Here is a 13,106-nt window from a genome sequence, read left to right as displayed (position 1 = left end):
AGAGAAGAGACTGTCGTTCACATAGCAGTTCCAAAAAAGACACCACTTTACAGTAGAATAGCAGGAGATAATGACAAGCCACACATCTTTGCAGTGGCTAACAGCTCTAAGAAAACAGTTTAACCAAATCCTGCTGATCTTGCTCCACTTGCTCTATCATGTGATTAAGTTATAAAGATTTTTGTTCATATCTGTAGAACGGCTGAGAGACTTTTTCCAACCTCATGTACAGTGAGCCCTCAGTGTTGAGCTGAGTAGGCTGTTACAGGGCAGTAGGAGACAGGACGGATTGGGGCTTTGGCTCATTCATAGTGTAGTTCTGCAGGGTGGCTAGTCCGCTTTCTCTACCACTGAGTGTGTGACGCGCGAGTGCGGTTTTGGCCGTAATAAAGCTGAGATCACTGGCTGGGTTCTCTCACTCTCTGTCTCTCTCTCTTATACACATACAGGCAGAGGGATGTTTGCTTGTCTTTGGTGCTCTTGCCGTCATTCATGCTTCGTGGAGCAGAGAGTCGAGCAGAGCTGTGTGGCCTGTGGGGTAGAGGTGCCAGGTTAGGTTAGGGCCATGGCCAGGCCAACATGTCTGCCAAGCCTGACCTGACCTTTAAAAACCCTAGAATATGCTTTACTACCACAGTATGGAACATTAAGTGAAAGTAATATCCATGTATAAAAATAGCTAGAATAACAGCAGTACTATGTCTTTGCATCCAGGAACACAAGTTATGCCAGAGCAGAACCCATTTTTTTCTTACCCTTAATGTAGTCCATAAACCAAGACATGTTTGGTTTCTCTAGTTTTGCACTGAAGCTTGAGGCTAAAGTGACTAACAAGCAATTGAAGCTCAAATTAACACAGTTTAAATGGTTTGCCTAAATCACGATATACGCTTCCATAGACTAGTCAGCATATATGGTTCCTGACCACATACTTGCATGATGTAGGCCTGGGCTATACCTAAAAATAATTAGCATCTCTTACCTCCCCCAGAAACATGCACATACTGTCTACTTCCCCTAACATACTTTCTATGTTACCTTTAGCTTAAATGTAATATTTAATGAAAATCAAACATAATATAACGAATAACTCAACATCTTTGTTTATAAGCATTTACACCTCTTGTTTTGAAAGTTGTGACCACAAATACATGCATTTACAAGCTCCTGCTGGCAGGAATCCATAGCTGTTTCAGTGGATTCAGAGACAGTGGACAATACCCTGTAATAATATCTATCCAACAATAATTCAATCCAAAACCAATAGTGTCCTAACAAAAAAGTTAGACTAAACATTATCTGTATCTACTTTTTAGCAAGTTGTTCTAATGCATCATCACTGGATTACCTGCCAGTCATCGTCAACATCAGATTACATTGCTCTATCAGCCAGGTTTAGTATAGCATACCGCCATTCAATACTGGAGTGGCTAATCAGGGGAGGTGTGAGAATTCCTGATAGGCTGGTAGTGTTTTGGACCAGTTACCCATCCATAAAAGTACAAGAACTACAAATGTAACAAACTTTAAATGTTAATCAAAGCGTATATCTGTAGTAAAGTAGATCATTACCGATGAAGCCATTTTCATACATGAATCATGTGAAGGTCACAATAAGAGGCAATAATAAAAAAGCTTCTTAAGGAGGATGAGGACATATCCGAGCAGGTGGGCAGTGAGAAATGCTGACAGAAATGCCCCACTCCGGCCCTGCTGTTATCTATAAGAACAGACAAAAGTACAGATAAAGTAAGATTTCAAGTATGTTACTGATCCTGTTTTTAGCTATGCGACCCACTTTCTGATGCATTTTAATAGATGTTTTGATGATTTGATGTTGAACTAAACTACTGGTGTATTTCAGTTTCTTTTGATGGCTTTTGTGTTTCTGTTGATATTCCACCATCAGTACATTTCACTTCTTGATTCTTCTAGGTATGACCTTCAAGACGACACGCTGAGACACAAACCCACACAAACTCACACACGAACAACACCTTGAGCAGTGCGAGAAAACAGAGGCCAGGCAAGCAACACATCCACCCCTATACCTGAACTCCTGCTGTCCGGATAATAGCACCCAGCTCTCTCTCTCTCTGCCATGATTGGTTGAGGTTTTTGGAATCAGATACGTTATTATACATTCTGAGCCACTGGGAATAGAAAAAGTTCTCTGTCATATTGGGTTGCATAGAAAAAAGCTTAACATGTTCCATTTCAGATATTAGTTACAAATAATCCTCAACACATCAGTGAACATAGGAGAGCATTTGTATTCTGCAGAGGAAGCCAGAGAGTTAAAAGATAAAATGTACATGTCAAAAGGCTAAGACCAAGCCTGAGACAGGCTGGGCTGTAAGAGCCCGAGCAGTAGAGGTGGCGAGGGTGAGAGAGTGAGGACTCTAATTACAGCCTGTGACCTGAAGGAAAATGAGATTTTCCCCTGAGCCCACACTAGCGGCTTTTAAAACTGCACCCCAGAGCAACATTAATACCAAGCAAAACGCATTGGACACCTCAACCTGTTATTACAGCCTGTGTGTCCGTCTATGTGTGTGTGTGTGTGTGAGAGAGAAACATGTTAAAGCTCAACTGGGCTGTGAATGGAAACCTGCTCTTAACATACCACAGCTCCCTCTCATACACCCCCCAACTCATTCACACTTCAGCTGGGTTTATCACATAGAGGCAGCAGCTGGACTCTCCCGACTCAGTGGCCAAGGCCAAAGTCACTCCCATCAGCCATCAAATTTTTTAAAATTATTATTTATTTCTTCTTATTTATTTATTTAGTTTTTGAGTGATGGAATCCACCATGAATTTTTCAGGAGATAAAGAAATACTCCCCCTCCCCAAGACACACACAACTTACATGCCAGCATTAAAGAATTTGAAGAAAAAAATAATGGAGAAAGTGGGGCAAAGGAGTGAAGAGAGAAAAAGATGGGTTAAAGATGGTCAGATAACCACAGTCATATGCAAACAGAGATAAAAGAAGTAGTAGAAAATGAGACAGAGATTGGAGGAGAGGTACGGCGAGAGAGGGGGATAAGGAGAGAGAGACGGAGAGGGAGAGAGAGGGTGCGCAGAAAGAGTGAGTGAATGAGACAGAGAGAGGAAAAAGACAGTGAGGGAGATGGAGAGAGACAGAGTAAGAGAAGAGAGTGGTGGAGAGAGAGCAAGTGCAAGTAAAGGAGAGAGAGGGGAAGTGAAAAAATTGAGAGGAAGACAGAGTACGAAAGCAAGCGAGAGAAAGAGATAAGAGAGGGAAAGAGGGAGAAGGACAGAATGAAAAGAGAAAGAGATAGAAAGAAAGAGAGACAGAATGAGAGGAAAAGAAGAGGGAGTTAAGGAAAGAGAGAGAAGAGGGAGTTAAGGAAAGAGAGAGAAGAGGGAGTTAAGGAAAGAGGGGGAGAGGGAGAGAGAGAGAGAGAGAGAGAGAGTGAGAGAGAGAGAAGACAGAGATTCACTCGCTGTGAAAACGGTACTGTATCTATTTATTATAATGAGTGAATTCTTTCCAGCTCCAGAGTGACACTCTAACTCACTCTACACCTTTACACACAAGGAATTTATCTCACCATCACTCCAGTGTGCACAGGCAGCAAGCGCGCACACTCACACACACACACACACACACACACACTGAAATTACACTGTACAAGAAGACCTCAGACAGAATGAATGAGGAGAATCTACGTTCTATTCTGTCAACTCATTATTTGAAGTAACTCACTATTTTTAGGCACCCTGGTAACTAACCTTTTATAAGTTTACATTCAACGCTGCTATTAAGTACAAGATTTTTCAATATCAGGAAAAAAAAGCAGACAACATATATTTAATAGATAATTATGCAGAAGCCTCAATAACTACATATAATATCAAAAATGCTTTCAGTTTTTCAAAGAAATCGGCAGGGATATTTTTTCACCCCTCCAAAGTTCAGTTTTAGAAGTTGGTTGTATTTTCTGCTTCTCATGATCCAAGTAGCCCACACATTCAGTGATGTTGAGGTCTGGACTCTGGTGTGGCCACTCCGTTGTTCTGATAACACCAGTATTTTAATTTTCCTTTAGAATTTTTTTCTTCTTTTTTGTCTATTGTCTTTTGTCAGTAATGGCTTCTTGACAGCTACACATCCTGTCAGACTTATGAGTTTGATCTCACAGTGGAAGGATGGACAAAAACACCTGTAGATTTTTTTTTCAGATCTGAGTCAAGAGTGGAGCTTCATTTTCTCCTCTCTCTCAAAGATGAAAGCTTTAAGGACTGTTTATCTGATGGGAACAGTTTTGGTGGAGTTTTGGAAACTCAACTTGACTTCCCCCTTCATTATGCAAGTGGATTATCTTATATCTAAGTTCTTTGGAAATGTCTCCTGAAAAATGAATACGCTGTACTGAATGACCCTTTTGACTGAAAACTTTATAAATGAAGGGTGTCTGACTTTTGCACAGTATTGTAGGTATAGAAGGTGGAACTGACTGAGAGGAAATCAATAACATATGGTTTCTCTGAGCTGTGCCTGAGCTGAGTTGTTACCCACACTGATAATCCCTCCATCTCCCTTTTTCCATGGTTTTAAATCCCCCTGCCCCACCTTATATAAGGAGACAGGAGTGTGTGAGAGAGGCCTGTGCATGTGTGTGTGTGTAATGTCTCAACCAATAGATGTATGAAGTGTTGCTGGAGTCTCATTGTATTTTCAAGTGTTTGCTTACATAACGCACTTGTGCTGTAGAGAGTTCCACTCGAACTTCTATCTACTCTGATGCACACACACACATACACACACTGAATTAAGCTGGTACATTTGTGTGTATGTGTACACACACCCTGAGTGTTTCACAGGGTGTCAGGCATGTGTCTGTGTGTGTATCTTTCTGTGCACATACATTACTGCGCAAAAGCTAGAGACCACCCTTTATTTACGGAATTTCCAGTCAAAACAAGTTGTTCAGTACAAGTTATTTATTTTTCAGGTGATATTTATGAGAAGTCCAATTTGCATTGGTAGAGGGTAGTGAAGGGAAAATAAGGAAAAAAAATGAAAAAAAAATGGGAGTTTCCAAAACTGGAGTTCTAAAAATGATTAAAAGATATAGTAAAAAAATGGGACTCCTAACTACGTGCCAGACCTGCTAGACCACTAAACTGTCTCCATCAGATAAACAGTACTTAAAGCTTTCATCTTTGAGAGAGAGGAGAAAATGAAGCTCCACTCTTGACTCAGATCTAAAAAAAATATCCACGGGTGTTTCTGTCCATCCTTCCACTGTGAGAAGACAACTCATCGCTGTGGGTTTGAAAGGATATGTAGATTTTCAAGAAGCTGCTACTGAGAAAGTGAAAAATAAAAAGAAGAAAATTTGCAAATCAAACAAAGAAACTGCTGGTGTTCTTAGAACAATGGACTGACCACAAGAGTCTAGACCTCAGCATCACTGAATGTGTTTGGGATTACTTGGATCGTGAGAAGCAGAAAATGCAACCAACTTAAGCTGTAAAGAAAAAGGACACACTAAATACTGAAAACAAATTGATGCTAGTCAATGCCAGTCAACTGCATCATACTCACATGCATACAACATAATTAACTAGACAATTATACTTAATTGCAGCTTCTTATTCAAATTTGCCATTGACTGTAGAGACAATACTTTGTCAGGTAGTGACGTTCAATAAAAATGTTGCTTATTACACAGAAAAAACTCGACAGTGAAGACACTCTTGCCAAGTATTTGCAGGCTTGTAACTTCAGGCAGGAGGATTTCAACCAGTTGAATTTCCTAGTGAGCAACACCAGGTGTGCTAGCATAATCACGGTCATGTCAACCAATTTTTGGTTCAGATTGCTTCATCCTAACGGGAGTTTCAACAGAATATTCGGGGCCTCTTTCGAGTGAATCTCCCTATATAATTAGATGAAAAGAATGTGAGCATGATATGCCAAGCAAAATAAACACTTTGCTGGGAGGAGAGCAGTACTTTATTCCTTGGTTGGCGCTCACATCTTTTAGCTGAAGTAAGCTAACCTATAGGCGGGGTATTCACTGTTTGTAACAACTTGTGAAATTGTTGTTCTAGCTATGAAAAGGACCGCATTCAATGTGCTCTATTGAGAGGTAGGGTAGTTCAGTATTTTGATCTCCTCTCAAGCAACATTAGCATTATGCCACAATTTTAACACTTATATCTTAATAATGAAATGAATGAATGCCCTTAATAAACAGATTATCACATCACTAAAAACTGAAGTCATGACAATCCTTAGTAATGCTTGCAAACTGTAAATGAACTTGACGCTGGGCACTGTCGCTAGGGGCCTGCGTTGTGTTGATGGGAGGGAACATGGGAGGTGGATTAAAAGTGTTGTCTATGTAACCATGCATTCCAAGTGTGTGTTTGTCTTCTCACTTTATAAACTCTTTTCAGCATGCCCCCATAGCAACATCCGACGGCAAATCTCAGTGTTTATTTTTATTCATGTATGCTGTTAAGATCCTCCGTTGCCAAGCTCTTGCAATAACACACTGTGTCATCAACCGAAACAAGCAAGGCAATATAGCATAACATGACTGTATAATCCTCCTTTGTGTGTTTGTATGTGTGTGTGCATGTGTGTCTTTGTTGGTTTAATTCTATTAAGCTCACCAAACCCAAACAGAAGCTCATTCGTCATCATGGCACATTAGGATGAAGCTGACCCTGCAGTGTTTCCGACATACTCAGGTACACCAGAAGCAACTCCTGTCCACAGATTTCTGAACACTGATAAGTCAACAATGGTGCAAGTAATTAGAGGTAAGATAAAGTTGTTGTGTCAGTCTATGACATTGTGAAGGCCTGTCACGGCATCCTGGTGCCATCATGACAACAAATACAGGTAACATACCTGAAGCAAAAATGCAGACGTGCACACTAAAACAGCTAGCTCTCACATATATGGTACAAGAGGATAAGCACTGTTGTAAAGTCAAAAAAGCAGACATTATCTAAATTGAGCGGTTTTAAAACTCAACAGCCAAAAAATGCAGTCCTCCTTAAGTGATTCCCCCAAAACCCCCCACCCCCAAAAACCCATGAATGGATGAGAGAAAGCCTGTGACAATGACATAAGTGGATACTAACACAGCTGAATAGCTAGTTAACATTGGCTAACACAGAAGGTAACCAGCTAGCTAAGATCAGCCTTGTTGGACTGAATCACTCAGAGTGTAGAGTCTACTTTGTTAGCTTCAGAAAGTCAAGCTAACGTAGCTATCTATCCAGCTAACATTAACATTTGCTATTTTGCTATGACAGCTGCACAGTGTTAAATGAAATGTTATTTTTGTTGCCATTTTTCCTTGAAAAACTGGCTGTTGCAGATCTTCACAACTTCAGGTTTGTAGCTAACTAGCTGTATGATGCTAAAGCTAAGGTAGGCCTATCCGTTATGAGATTGACAGACAAGCAGCAAGCAGAGACACCTCGTGTTCTGATAGGTTGGATGTTAGAGGTTTAATATGTATATATTGTTGGAGGATATATATATATATATATATATATGGCGATACGATCGATGGAAAACTGCACTTTGTTAAAATAAAATAGTCTGATGTTTTATGTGAACACTTAAAATTTCTATTTAAACTATATATATATATATATATATATATATATATATACACATACACACACACATATATATATATATATATTTTAAATTGACAACACCACCTTTAAATGGGTAAGTTTAGATTAGAGCTTCACTGCAGATGAAAACAATGAAAAGTGAAAGTCTCAGAAAAAAGAATCTGGCATTTGTAATAAATTATAATAGTCACAGTAACAGAAGTACCCAAATTTTACCCAAATTGTGTATGTATAAAATCTGTTAAAAGTGTTACTCTGGAAATCTGGAACACAAAGATGGCTCTTAAGTGAAACAGGAAAACTAGGCTAATGACATGTTCGGTCTCCTGTTGTGCTATGACAGAGACTTTCCACAACTGTCTCAGCATGGCAGCATTTGTGAGTTTGTGGCAGTTTGTGAGCTGAATGAGTGAGGGTACTTTTTCTGTTCTCTGAGGAGACGAGAGCAGAAGGAAGCTCCAGGGTGGCTGAGCAACCCACTGGAACAAGCCTACGGGAGAAAAAGTGTCTGAAAAATGTCCCCAATGACAGTTCAGATTTAGTCTTATTCAGTTCTTTTCCTTAGTAGCTAAATTTTGATTTTCCTTTAGACAATCTGTTGGTGACCTTTATGCAACCCAGCTCTGGTGACGTACACCTGTATCACTCTAATAGAATTCATCTGCTCTTTCACCAGTCTTTCTAAATAGCTTGGCACATGAAGACTAGGGAGAAATCTCTCTCTCTCTTTCTCTCTCTGCTATTGTTATGAAAAACATCAGAGAAAGAGAAGGAGAGAGGGCAGATGGAGGCAGAGGAGTATTCCCATCTGAGACTGATAAAAATAAACTCCGCTACCCTACATACATCCTGCCCTCCCTGCACTGCAGGCCCAATGCGTGTGCGCAAGGGGAAGTGGTGGGTGCAGAAAAAAACATCCTTATTGTTGTCTATTCACTGCGTCCCTAGCAAGAAAATCTAACAAATGCACCTGGGTTGCTTTGTGCTTCCTGTCTCCTTCCAAACACTTCCAGCTATTTCCAGCTACACAGCCTGTAATGCAGGCCCTCTACAGGCCTTAGCAAGTCTCAATGAGGAAACTGGTCTCACGTGTGCTTTCACTTGGTCAGATTTAGAGGCTGTTTCATTGCATTAATGATTATTCAGTATGGAAGCAGCCACAGCAGTTGGTGCACATGCTCAAAGCAGTAAGCATTTCAGCACAGCAGGCATGGCTTCAAAGTGTGTCACCATTAACTGCACTGTGTGTCAAAGTTTGTAGACACCTACTCATCCTATGTTTCTTCTGAAATCAAGGATATTTTAAAGGGAGTTTACCCCCCTAGTGTAAAGCTTCCCCAGAAGGCTTGCACTAGATGCTAGAACATTGCTGTGAGGATTTGATTGCATTCAGAGCCACAAGAGCATTCGCGAGGTCAGTACTGGATGGAGCTCCACCATAGGTCCACTGCTCCATACCTTAATGCTGGGGGGCTTTATACCCCTCTAGTTAATGCTTGCTATTGGGCATGGTGACCTTAGGCTCAAGTGCAGCTGCTCCAGAGCATCCCACTCTGTTGACAGTACTTTCCTATGGAGATTATACAAGCTGTGCGTGCACAATCAAATGGCGGTGTCAGCAGCTGGTGCACATTAAAGTAGCTGAGTTCACTACTTAGAAGGAGTGCCTGGATACTTTTGGGCATCACCACCACTTAAGTATTAAAATAATATAAGCACTGTTAAAGCTTCAAAACATACAATTCACTCCCAGTCCTTACGGTTATTTATAGAAACTAGTCATTTATAGAAACTAAGCCACAATACATTTTGAATTCATTGTTTTTGTGATGTCAGGAAAAATCAATGCATTTGCATATATTCAATTTATTTAGCCCCACCCATTCATGCTAAAGTTATAAGTAGCGTTTAAGCCCAGACTGCTTTTTCGAGTGAGACACAATACAGGGCAGCCAATCAGAACATTTACTGTTTACATATATATCGGTCTTAAAGGTACAGTAACAAAAGCAGACTGTTTAATTGTGAGGGATAAAGAGAGGTTGGAAAATGTCACGTAAAAATGAATTACTTTTTTTTTAATAAAACCACACAAACTTTATACACAGACCTTGGGGCAAAATTTCACAAGCAAGAAAAATATAAGACATGGGCCTTTTAAACAAAGAGCTATATTGTGAGAATCCCTGTGCATATTTATTCAGCCAATTCAAAAATATTACATACTGAAAATATATTAAATGTTTGCTGTCATATTAAGTCTCGTATTTTTTTCTGTTTCTATTTTTTTCTACAGTTTGAAAATGCTAGCAGCTCCCTGTACTGTGGGAACATTTCATGATAAATGGACCAAAAGAAATAGGCCAAAGTTACCAAATATTAAAGACCTCCTATAAAGTTAGCTATAATGTTTTCTCACAACAGCAGTGCTACATCCTATATTTTCATAACACACTAATAAATTACATTTTCATACAGGAGCTGTGTGTTTGTGTGTGTTCATGTTCAGCACACAGCCTATAAAAGGGTGAAGAGGACATTAAGAGTTCACATTCTCAGGCTGTAACTGAAGAACTCTTGTTAGATTCTTGGCGTATTTTTGGATTAGAAGTGTAATGAAAGCGAATTAAAACTTCCTCATTCTTTCAGGAGATTATGCGAGTCTCATCTATCCTGTGCTAATGCAAACGAATCATTTTATTTTCTGTAACGTTATATATGTGACACACTTTTTCTGACTCTCTCATACCCCTTACCAATCACACAGCCCCCCCATGCACTCACACACACAAACACACACGCACAATGTATGAGTGTTGATACGGTCAAGCCATATTGGTTGATGTGTATGTAAGGGTGTTAATGTTATCCTGCCCTGGGACCCCTGGGTTCAAAGGGGGTGTAGAACCGCCCACCCTAACACCCACCCACCCTTACTCTCTCTCTCTCTCTCTCTCTCTTTTTATACTCTTTCTCTTTTGCTTTCACTCTCTCACTTTTCTTCTCTCTATCTTTCTCTCTTTTTACACCCCCACCTCTCCCTTTTGCTATATCACCTCTCTCTCTCTCACACACACACACACTTTTTTGTTGTGCTCCGTCTCTAGCTCTCATTTTGCACTCGCACTCTCTTTCTCTTTCTCTCTTTTGCTCTCTCTCTCGTTATCCTTCAGGACTTCCTCATGGGTGGCATTCCCTCCACACACCCAGAACTCCCCCACAGGGCAGGTTCCCCCCTGTGCTGATGGAAATAAAGCCTTGGGAGCAGTCTGTGTGTGTGTGTGTGTGTGTGTGTGTGTGTGTGTGTGTGTGTGTGTGTTTGTTTTCTGAGTTACACTAACCTTCTGAGCATTTCTTCAGCATATGATAGTCCTGTGATAGTCCTGTGATATTGTTTCAATTTCAGTACCACTGTAAACAGCCCTTCATCTATTATATAAATACATGCACTCAGTCATGTAAAAGCAGAGCTGTAGCACTGTGAGCAGTGTGAGCAGTGTGTAAAGCCTGCCTCAGCTAGACTGTACTGACCTGCGCTCACAGGTATGTGCATGTATGTATGTGTATGTGTGTTTGTGAGTGTGTGTTGGGGGAGTTGATGCTGGTGGGCGTCTTAGCAGTGTATCCAACAGGGCAGCGTGGGAGGAAATGTGAGCGCATGCAGTACAAAAACGAATATACATTCACTAAAAAAAGTAAAGCATTGAATTTACTTGATCCAACCGTGTGCATAATTTCTACATCAACTTAATATGTTAACATCAACACAGATATTGACAAAAGTAAACAGGAACACAAAACTGATGTTGCACATTCTATCCATAAGGAAGTGATGTATACATCTGAATCAAGTAAATTCACTCATCACTGTTTCCTTGTACAGGACTGTGCAAAAGTCAATGACAACCCTTCATATAGGCCCAATCCCATTTAAACCCTTGCCCCTATCACTTAGCCCTTAGCCCTCTGTTTTGCATGTTCATGCCTAGGGGTAGGGTGTCCCAATCTTTGTTGAGATAGAGGGGCAGAGTGAAGTGTTAGGGCTACATGGCCCTCCAAATGGAGGTTTTTCAAAGGCACACTCCAAACAGAGTATTATGGGAAAAAAGACTGGCCAAATTGCTGTGCAAGCAACCAAAGAAACCCACAAATGTGAGTGTTTTCACCATTTAAAAATTACGATAACCAATGTAGCATTAGTACCATTAGATTAATGGCATTTCAATGTATTATGGTCCTTAACTTCATAACAAAAAATAAGAAAAAATCACTAGTAGTATGCTAATGTCTCGGTAGCTAGCTAAATTTCCCGTTCCACCTTAAATAGTCCAGCAGTACTGACTCCTAAAGCGCCAGAACGTAAGTGCTGCTCCATTTAAGGTGGAACGGGGAAAATTCACACAAGAAGCTGGCGAATAGCTGACTTCAGCTTAATATCACCAAAGAATTAGGGGTGGGATAAAAATAAGAAATGGGATTGGGCCTTAATGTCCAGTGGCCATAAAATACATTTGATATAAGCCAATCCACTTGCACAAACAAGGGGGAAAGTCAATGATAAGTTAAAAAACAGGGGTTTTCAAAACTGGGGTTCAAAAAAATCACAATATATTAAAGGATGTAGAGAAAATCAGACTTCTTACAAAAGGTGCAAGACCTGATAGACCACCAATACTGTCACCATCAAGTAAACAGCCATTAAAGTTTTCATCTTTGAGAGAGAGGAGAAAATCAATACTTCAGATCTGAAAAATCCACAAGTGTTTCTGTCCATCCTTCTACTGTGAGAAGACAACTCAACCCTATGAGACTGAAAGGATGTGTAGCTGTCAAGAAGCCATTACTGAGAAAAGCAAATAGATAAAATAGAAAAAATCAACACAAACAAAGAAGCTGCTGGTGTTCACAATGGACTGACAACCCCAGAGTCCAGACCTCAGTGTCACTGAATGTGTGGGCAATTGCTTCAATCGTGAGAAGCAAAACTTCTAAGACTGAACTTTGGTGGTGTGGAAAAATATCCCTGTAAATTTCTTGAGAAACTAAAAGCAAGTCTCCTAAACAGAATGGAAGCTGAAGTAGAAATGTAATATTGTATTTAGCTGTTAAGGCTGCCCCACGACCCAGAAGGATTTAGATGATGTGTGTGTGTGTGTGTGTGTTAAGACTGTAATTTTGTGGTAAATTCATTGTTGCCGTTGGGCAAAAACCTTGTATCTCTGTTTTTGTTTTTTTTTCTTTTTTTTGCACAATTGTTAAAGTCCAGTTACCCTGTGCCTTATGTTAGAATTGTTTGTTGAATCCGCCAACATAAATAGTGCAAAATTACTTAGAAAAAATCTTGTTAAGAATAAGAAAAGTCAAGAACAATTTTTCCTTCTCCTGTAAATTAACCATTTTGGGGGACAATGTTTTGTTCCGACAATAACATGTTTTCTGTTTCTAAAAAAACAAATACTTAATGA

General features: G+C 40.0%; 1 protein-coding gene across 1 annotated transcript in view; it reads right to left on the bottom strand.

Annotated features, from left to right (window-relative positions):
• The window catches only part of sema3ab (sema domain, immunoglobulin domain (Ig), short basic domain, secreted, (semaphorin) 3Ab), a 45,587-nt gene that overhangs the window by 29,614 nt on the left and 2,867 nt on the right, over positions 1-13,106 (bottom strand).

Source organism: Colossoma macropomum, unplaced genomic scaffold, assembly GCF_904425465.1.
Source record: "Colossoma macropomum unplaced genomic scaffold, Colossoma_macropomum, whole genome shotgun sequence".
NCBI classification, from domain to species: Eukaryota; Metazoa; Chordata; class Actinopteri; order Characiformes; family Serrasalmidae; genus Colossoma; species Colossoma macropomum.
The sequence above is the reverse complement of the archived record's forward strand: the minus strand, read 5'-3'. Positions and strand labels throughout refer to the sequence as shown.